The sequence below is a fragment of the Chiloscyllium plagiosum genome, chromosome 39 (assembly GCF_004010195.1).
Source record: "Chiloscyllium plagiosum isolate BGI_BamShark_2017 chromosome 39, ASM401019v2, whole genome shotgun sequence".
NCBI classification, from domain to species: Eukaryota; Metazoa; Chordata; class Chondrichthyes; order Orectolobiformes; family Hemiscylliidae; genus Chiloscyllium; species Chiloscyllium plagiosum.
In genome coordinates, this window is record NC_057748.1 from 21,757,635 (window position 1) to 21,767,478 (window position 9,844).

Sequence of the window (9,844 nt, forward strand, 5' to 3'; positions counted from 1 at the left end):
GGGGAGGGGAAGGGGTAGGAGGGGAGGGGAAGGGGTAAGAGGGGAGGGGACGTTCTCCTATTTGATTTCCATTTTTGTCAGCTGGTGGGGGTGGTCCTGAAGAGAAGGAGCCCATTGGAAGGAAGGGGGTGAGGAGTGGGTCATGGCCTACTGTCACCTGATGCTACCTTTATCCTCTGACCTCTGACCCTGGTCAGCGGCTGCTCTTTCCGTCGATTATGGTCAGTCTGCTCGACCGAATTGCCAGAACTGTGTCAGCTGACTACAGGCAGCCAATGAGGAAGCAGCAGGGGGCGGGGGGAGGGGAATGGCTCTCAGTAGGACCTCAGGGAGCCTCAGTCACAGCTCCAGCAAGCCGCTGTGGTGTAGGAGGAGCTGCTGGAGAGTCAGTGTGTGTCAGGCACACTGGTCACAGGCTGATGGTTAACCCTCTCCTTACACAAAGCTGCAGAAACGAACACTGACAACTCGTTCACACTGACCCTGCTTCAATGGAAAGTGCAGGAGGGCACGCCAGGAGCAGCGCCAGGCATAGCTAAAACTGAGGTGCCAACCTGGTGAAGTCACCAAGCAGGACGGCCTTGCGTACCCAACAGCATCAGCAGCAAGACAGAGCTAAGCGAGCCCACAACCAACAGAACAGATCTAAGCTCTGCTATCCCACCGTATCTGGTTGTGAACGGTGGTAGGCAATTAAACAACTCACTGGAAGGGGACGTTCCTCAAATATTCCATCCTCGCAGATGGAGAAGCCAATATGTCAGCGCAAGAGCGAGAGATGAAGCATTCGCAACAATCTTGAGCCAGAAATGCCCAGTGGATGGTCCATCTCAGCCTTCTCTAGTGGTCCCCACCATCACAGAAACTAGATTAGATTCCCTGCAGTGTGGAAACAGGCCCTTCAGCCCAACCAGTCCACACTGACCCTCCAAAGAGTAACCCACCCAGCACCTAACACTACGGGCAATTTAGCATGGCCAATTTACCTAACCTGCACACCTTTGGACTGTGGGAGGAAACCCACGCAGACACGGGGAGAATGTGCAAACACCACACAGACAGTTGCCCTGGGACCCTGGTGCTGTGAGGCAGCAGTGCCAACCACTGAGCCACCATGCCACCTGTAGTTTTTAGCTAATTCGACTCACTCCACATGATGTCTGGAAGTAACTGGAGGCACTGGATACTGTCCGGGCTCTGACAATACAGCATGATTCACAGGGATATGGGCCAAAAGCTGGCAAATTGGATTAGGACAAATTGAGGTATCTGGTCAGCACAGGCAGGTTGGAGCGAAGGGTCTGTTTCTGTGTTGTATGTCTGTATATGAACAGTGAGCAGGAGTAGGCCATTCGGCCCTTCAAGCCTACCCTGCCAGTCAATATGTTCGTGGCTGATCTGATTGTCACCTGAAATCTATATTCCCCAGCAACCCCTGACAATCGTTGACTGACACCAACTTAACAAAAGCCCCTCTGCCTCAGCCCTAACAAAACACTCGGTTTCCACGGCTTTTTCAGGGAGAGAGTTATCACAGAATCCCTGCAGTGTGGTAGCAGGCCATTCAGCCCACAAAGTCCGCACTGACCTTCCGAAGAGCATCTCCCTCAGACCCACCCACTACCCTATCCCCGGAAGCCGGGATTTCCCATGGCTAACGCACCAGGCCTGCACATCCCTGTACCCTATGAGCAATTTAGCCTGGCCGATCCACCAAACAGTCAGCCAATACTAGAATTGGGGTCCCTGTCACAGTGAGGCCACAGTGCTAACCACTGTACCATCCCAAAGACTCAGAACCAGCAGAGAATAAGCTTCACTTTGTCTCTTGGTTTTAAAGAGGCAATCCCTGATTCTCAAAGGGTGACCCCTAGTTCTAGGTTCTCCCACAAAAGGAGGACGTCCCCTTCCACATCTGTCCAGTCACGATCCCTCTGGACCTTTTTACAGTTGACTCCTCACTCTGCCAAACCCTGGTGGATACAAGCCTAGTCTCTCTCAGGAGAAAGTGAGGGCTGCAGATGCTGGAGATCAGAGTCGAGAGTGTGGCGCTGGAAAAGCACAGCAGGTCAGGCAGCATCCGAGGACCAGGAGAATCAATGTTTCAGGCGAAAGCCCTTCATCAGGAATGGCTGAAGGGTTCCAGCCCGAAACATTGATTCTCCTGCTCCTCGGATGCTGCCTGACCTGCTGTGCTTTTCCAGCGCCACACTCTCAACACTAGTCTGTCCCAGCCAACCCTCATTTGACAACTCTCCATACCAGGTACCAGTTTATTAAACCTGCTCCGAACTCCCTCAAACATATTCCCCTTTAAAGATGACTAATTCTGAATGAGGTGGTAACAATCCGTTTGTATTATAACCTCCCTACTTTTGTTCTCATTCCCCCTGTCAAGAATTCTAACATTCTCAACAAAGACTGAAAGAACTGCAGATGCTGGAAATCAGAAACAAAAGCAGAAATTGCTGGAAAAGCTCAGCAGGTCTGGCAGCGTCTGCTGAGAGAGAAATCAGAGTGAATGTTTCAGGTCAGGTGACCCTTCCTCAGAACCTGATGGTAACTTGGAAAAGGTTGGCTTTTATGCGGAACGCAGGGTATGCAGTAAATGATAGGTGGGGATCCAGCCCAAAGAGAGTGAGAACAGTTGGACGGACAAAGGCCTGGGAGATTTCTCTCTACAGATGCTGCCCGACCTGCTGAGCTTTTCCAGCAATTTCTGTTTTGTGGTCTTGGACAAGTTCAACCTCACCTTGCTCTTGTACACCACTCCCTAATTAATAAAGCAGAGACCACTTGCCACCAGTCCTGCCACCTTCAGTGACCTGTGTACATCGACCCTCAGGTCCTTCTGCTCCCTTCCCCCTATAGAATTGTACCCCCCTATTGTACGCTGCCTTTCAACGTCCTTCCTGACAAACTGCATCACCTCACACTTCTCTGCGTTGAATCTCATCCGCCCACTCCACCAAACCTGGCAGAGTCTTTCTGGAGTTCCACACTCTCCCCTCACAATTTCAAATTCTTCCAAGTTTTGTGTCATCTGCAAACTTGGAAATTGTCCGCTGAACGCCAAGATCCAGATCATCTATATCAGTCAGGAAGAGCGAGGATCCCAATACTGACCCCTGGGGAACTCCGCGACAAACATTTCCCCATCCTGAAAACTGCACCGGACCCTCCGTAACCCATCACTCAGCCAGTTTGGTGTTTACGTTGCTATTGTCCCTGTTCTCCCATGAGCTCACTGTAACAAACATCTTCAGGAGATCGATGCTGAGGACATCATTACCTTGTTGATATCCTGCCTTTCTGCAGTTCAGCGAAAAATATTTCTCCTCAAATCTCCTCTTACCTTCAATCCCTCTTCCCCCGGTTACTGATGTTTGTACTAATGGTAGGTAAACGTTCCTGTCCACCCGATCTCCGCTTCACCCCCTCCAGGACAATCACATCCTTCCTATAATGTGGTGACTACAACTGCATGCCAAACCAGCGCTGATACAGTTCCAGTACAACCTCTCTGCTCTTGTAGTTAGTGCCGCAATTAATAAAGGCAAGTATCCCAAAACCACAACCGCTACCTTAACCATACCATTTACCCTAGGGGAGAAAGTGAGGGCTGCAGATGCTGGAGATCAGAGCTGAAAATGTGTTGCTGGAGAAGCGCAGCAGGTCAGGCAGCATCCAGGGAGCAGGCGAATCGACGTTTCGGGCATAAGCCCGAAGAAGAAGGGCTTATGCCCTAAACGTCGATTCTCCTGTTCCTTGGATGCTGCCTGACCTGCTGCGCTTTTCCAGCAACACATTTTCAGCATACCATTTACCTAGTCTGATACCATCAGCGATTTGTGGATACGTGCACCAAGATCCCTTTGATCCTCAACACTTTCCAGGGATTAGATTAGATTAGATTACTTACAGTGTGGAAACAGGCCCTTCGGCCCAACAAGTCCACACCGACCCACCGAAGCGTAACCCACCCATACCCCTACATTTACCCCTTACCTAACACTACGGACAATTTAGCATGGCCAATTCACCTGACCTGCACATCTTTGTGACTGTGGGAGGAAACCGGAGCACCCGGAGGAAACCCACGCAGACACGGGGAGAACGTGCAAACTCCACACAGTCAGTCGCCTGTATGGCAGCATCCAATGTATGGATGCTGCCATACATTGTTAAAAATCCCAATACACCAGGTTACTGTCCAACAGGTTTATTCAGAAGCACCAGGTGCTGATGAAGGAGCGTCGCTCCGAAAGCAAATGCTTCCAAATCAACCTGTTGGACAATAACCTGGTGTTGTGGGATTTTTAACTTGGTCCACCCCAGTCCAACACTGGCTCCTCCACATCGTGCCACACACAGTGTAATCCTTTGCTTTACCTCAGTATTCTGGCTTGAATTCCTGCCAGACCAGTCTAATGATATCCCCTCACGACTCAACACCTCACCAATTTGCATCATCTACAAATGTTGAAATCACAGGCCCTACGTTTAAGTTCAACCATTAATGCACATCACAAACATTAAGGGGCCCAGCTCCAAATTCGGTGGAATCCCACTGGAACCAGACTTCCAGTCACAGAACAACCCTCGACCATCGCCCTCTATAAGCACGGTGGCTGAGTGGCTAGCACTGCTACCTCAAGGATCCAGGGACGTGGGTTCGATTCCCACCTCGGGCGACTGTCTGTGTGGAGTTTGCACATTCTCCCCGTGTCTGCGTGGGTTTCCTCCGGGTGCTTCGGTTTCCTCCCACAGTCCAAACATGTGTGGGTCAGGTGGATTGGCCACGGGAAATGCAGGGTTACAGGGATAGAGTGGGAGACTGGGTCTGGGTGGGATGCGCTTGGTACAGACTTGCTGGGCTGAATGGCCTTGTTCCGCACTGTGGGGCTTCGATTCTTCCTGCCTTTCAGCCAATTTGACTTGTCTGTCATGAGGGATCTTATCAAAAGCCTTACTGGTTTGGTCTGGTTTAATTCTTCCACCATTTCCCTGTTCTCGATATAAATTCTGTCTCCTATCTGAATGAACTCACATTCACCCTCGCTCTGTTTTTTCTTGCGTGTACTGATAGAAGTGCTTCCAACCCTCCTTCATGTTTCTTGTGAGTTTGCATCAACAGTCTCTTTCCTATCAGTTTCTTGGTCAGTTTGCTGGGTCCTAAACTGTTCCCAATGGTAAGGCTTTTATTGTATTCTCATAGACACGTCCTGTTATCTAATGAAATCCTTAACTTCTTTCTGTTGATTCACCTTTCCCTTTGGGTATCTGTGGCTTAAAGGAACACATTTCTATCACAGACTTTCTTGCGTTTCTTTAAACAACTTGCGCAACTACTATCAAATCTTTCAGTATATTTTCCCAATCCACCACAGCCAACTCGCCTCTCACAGCTTCCTTTCAAACTTCAGATAAACTGCTCATATATTATGGTCGCTATTCCCCAAAACTTCCTTGACAGGAAGGTCATTATTTCCACCCTCGGGCGGCTGTCTGTGTGGAGTTTGCACATTCTCCCCGTGTCTGAGTGGGTTTCCTCCCACAGTCCAAAGGATGTGCAGGTTAGATGGACTGGCCATGGGAAACGTGGGGTTACAGGGAGAGAGTAGTGGGGGTGGGTCTGGGTTGGACGATCACAGTAGACTTGATGGGCTGAATGGTCTTTATCCACACTCGGGATTCTATCATTCCAGTCTTTCCTCGTTACACAAACCAGACCCCAAACTGCCCATTCCATGGTTGGCTCCTCCACACACTGTGCCAGATCTCCATCTTGTACACAGTCCAGGTATCCATCCTACACAGCTTTAGGGCTGCCTTGGTTGACCCAGTCAAAATGCAAACTGAAGTTGTCCATTATTACTCATTCACCCTCATTACGCATATCTCCAATCTCCCATTCTCCATGTCCAAAATGACCACAACAGTTTGGTGGCCCACATCAACTTGCACCGATGTTTGCTGCCTCTTGCGGTTTCATAGGTCCACCCAAACCGATTTAACATCTTGATCAAAAACCGAAAGAACTGCGAATGCTGTAAATCAGAAACAAAGACAGAAGTTGCTGGAAAAGCAGACCAGACCTGCTGAGTTTTCCCAGCAACGTCTGTTTTTCGACTTTAACATCTTGATTGATTAGGTTAGATTAGATTCCCTACAGTGCGGAAACAGGCCCTTCGGCCCAACCAGTCCACACTGCCCCTCCGAAGAGTAACCCACCCAGACACATTCCTCTCTGACTAATGCACCCAACACTACGAGCAATTTAGCATGGCCAATTCACCTGACCTGCACATCTTTGGATTGTGGGAGGAAACCGGAGCACCCGGAGGAAACCCACGCAGACACGGGGAGAATGTGCAAACTCCACACAGACAGTCGCCTGAGGCTGGAATCGAAGCTGGGTCCCTGGCGCTGTGAGGTAGCCGTGCTAACTACTGAGCCATTGTGATTGTACAATCCAAAATCTTCTTCCCCTAATGTATGGTTTTTGTCCTTATACCAAAATATTTAACTTAAGTTGCTGATTTAATGTAAATCTCTGTTTCCGCAGAATTGCTTTAAAAACTGCATTTAGCGGGAAAATATCTCAACACTCACCGGCCAATCACCTTCCAGTCAAACCACCCACTGGCCAATCACCTTCCAGTCCACCCACCCACTGGCTAATCACCTTCCAGTCCACCCACTGGCCAATCACCTTCCAGTCCACCTACCTGTCCAATCACCTTCCAGTCCACCCACCCATTGGCCAATCACCTTCCAGTCCACCCACCAGCCAATCACCTTCCAGTCCACTCACCCAACGGCTAATCACCTTCCAATCCACCCACCCACCGGCCAATCACCTTCCAGTCTACCCACCGGCCAATCACCTTCCAGTCCACCCACTGGCCAATCACCTTCCAGTCCACCCACCAGCTTCTGCCAAGTGACAGCAGCAACCTCTCCCACCTCTTGCACAGAAGCCTCCTCATGCCCTGTGCCCCCTTCCACCACGCTCACCATTCAACTCCGTCCCTTGCTCCTGGACCCCTGAGCTCACTCCGAGGTACCCATGGTTCTGTGGCTGTCCCTCTGACAGACGCCAATGTCACCAGCTGCTGCACAAGTCCTCGTGCCTGGCCTCAGGAACGCTCGCCTGTACATCTGGAAATAGCCTGCAGCAGAGACAACAGAATGGAGGGGTGTTCAAGAGCAAGGCACACAACACAGTCACTAAACCTCAGAAGCAGGCCAACTTGCATTTATATAGCGACGTTAACACTGTGAAACATCTAGAGTCACAAGATCATCATGAAACAACCAGAAATCGAGCTAGAAAGGACTTGCTGAGTGCAGGTGATTGCGTTTTCATAAACCACTTCCTGTGATCTAATAAAATCTTGAATTTTTTTTTGTTGATTCACTGTTCCCTTTGGCTGTCAGTGGCTTAGAAGGATGTGTTTTTGTTGTACACCATCTTGTCTTTCTTTAAAGAGTAGCCTTGCCTTTCCTCTTTGAAATCTTTCAGCATATTTTCCCAATCCACGCTGCCCAACACGCCCCGTACATTTCCTTTCAAACTTCATGTAAATTTCTAATATTTTATGGTCACTATTTGCCAGGATCTCCTTAACGGCAAGGTCATTAATTTAGTTTTTCCTCGTTACCCTGACCAGGTCCCAAACTGCCCATTCCATGGTTGGCTCCTGTGCCAGATCTCCATCTTGTACACAGTCCTTGGGATTCATCGTACACAGCTTCAATGCTGCCTTGGTTAACCCAGTCAAAATACAAACTGACGTAATCTATTACTCATTTACCCACATTACCTGTATCTCCAATGTCCCTTGGTGAAGGAGGCTGGTTTTAGCCAATAACAGATAGAGTAGAGGTTCGGTTTAGGGAGGGAATTCCAAAGATCAGGGCTTAGTCTCAGTATTATCCTAATGTTTTAAAAGTGCCTTGTACCTCAGCATGTACCAAAGTGTGTGACAGTCAATACTGTCTTATCGAACTTAACATGGAAAACACAAAAACCATTTTGTGCACAGCACAATACCATAAAAACACATAATAATGACCCAGATCATCTTGTTTCTTTTGGTGCTGTTCAAGAGAGAATTGTTGACCAACACGCAGGCTACATCTTGCCTGACCTTTATCCAAAATGTTACCATCTGATTTTCACACCAGTCAACACAGGCAGAGTTTAAAGTTTACACCAAAACCCGGTGTCTTTGACAGTGCAGTACACCCTCACTAGTGACTCTCTGACAGTGCAGCACTCCCTCAGCACTGACCCTCCGACAGTGTGGCACTCCCTCAGCCCTGACCCTCCGACAGTGCGGCACTCCCTCAGCACTGACCCTGTGACAGTGCTGCACTCCCTCAGCACTGACCCTGTGACAGTGCAGCACTTCCTCAGCACTGACCCTGTGACAGTGCGGCACTCCCTCAGCACTGACCCTGTGATAGTGCAGCACTCCCTCAGCACTGACCCTGTGACAGTGCGGCACTTCCTCAGCACTGACCCTGTGACAGTGCGGCACTCCCTCAGCACTGACCCTCCGATAGTGCGGCACTCCCTCAGCACTGACCCTCCGACAGTGCTGCACTCCCTCAGCACTGGCACTCCCTCAGCACTGACCCTGTGACAGTGCGGCACTCCCTCAGCACTGACCCTCCGATAGTGCAGCACTCCCTCAGCGCTGACCCTCCGACAGTGCTGCACTCCCTCAGCACTGACCCTCCGACAGTGCTGCACTCCCTCAGCATTGACCCTCCGACAGTGCAGCACTCCTTCAGCACTGACCCTCCGACAGTCCAGCACTCCCTCAGCACTGACCGTGTGACAGTGCAGCACTCCCTCAGCACTGACCCTGTGACAGTGCATCACTCCCTCAGCACTGACCCTCCGACAGTGCAGCACACCCTCAGCACTGACCCTCCAACAGTGCAGCACTCCCTCAGTATGGCATTGTGTCTATCAGATCAGATTTTATCGTTGAAGTCTGTCAAGTGGAAGTTGAAGCTGGAAGCTTGTGATTCTTAGCGAATGCAGTCAGCCTTGGATTATCCGTCCAGAAAACAATTTAGTTTAGATCCTACAGCTCAGTTCATGGAGTTGAACTGATTTTTGAAGTTTTGAATGATAAACACTGGGCTCAGTGAAAAGGACCAAGCACAGAATGGGTGAGCAACAGGTTTTTTTCAGAAAACTGCTGTTCTTACCCAGTCAGGGCCTATGGGTAACTTCTGACTGACAGTAACCTGGTCAATGTCCAACTGTCCTTCTCCACCACAACACTCAGCTGTATCAAGCCTTCACATAACATGTGATGGCTACATTGTCCCATACTCCCCAATAATACACAAATTGTGAAGATTACTTAGGTTTTAAAAATATTAATTTAAGCCTTGCAAGTTCCTTTGTGGATTCCTGTTCTCTTATTACCCAACATCCCCTTTTGGCTCAAACGCCATTTCAGCTTCACTCACAAGAGCAGCAAAGTGTTTGCTCCTGACCCCAAGGTTAACGTGATCTTCATTTTCAACATCCCAGCCCTCACGGGGCCCTGAGGGTGAGGGCCCAGGCCTGTGGGTGACCCTGGGCTGGAGTTATGCCCAGGTCATTACCAGAGGGAGGGGACTCCTCCCCCTTACTATTCACCACTCCCATTTACTTTCCATCACAATGAATGAAGGGAGACTTCAGATCCGGAGGGGCGGGGGCGGGGGCTGGATTTAGATTAAAGGGCAATAATAGTTTGCTGAACACACACACACACACTCACACACACACACTCAGACACACACACACTCTCACACTCACACAGACACTCAC

At 49.8% G+C, this 9,844-nt stretch overlaps 1 protein-coding gene across 1 annotated transcript in view; it reads right to left on the minus strand.

The window, feature by feature from the left end:
- Positions 1 to 9,844, minus strand: part of LOC122542033 (transcription factor 20-like) — a 27,178-nt gene that overhangs the window by 9,902 nt on the left and 7,432 nt on the right. The window contains exon 2 of the mRNA XM_043679322.1: positions 7,021 to 7,175. The gene's annotated coding sequence lies outside the window, so the exon portion shown is untranslated. The remainder of the gene's footprint in view (positions 1 to 7,020; positions 7,176 to 9,844) is intronic.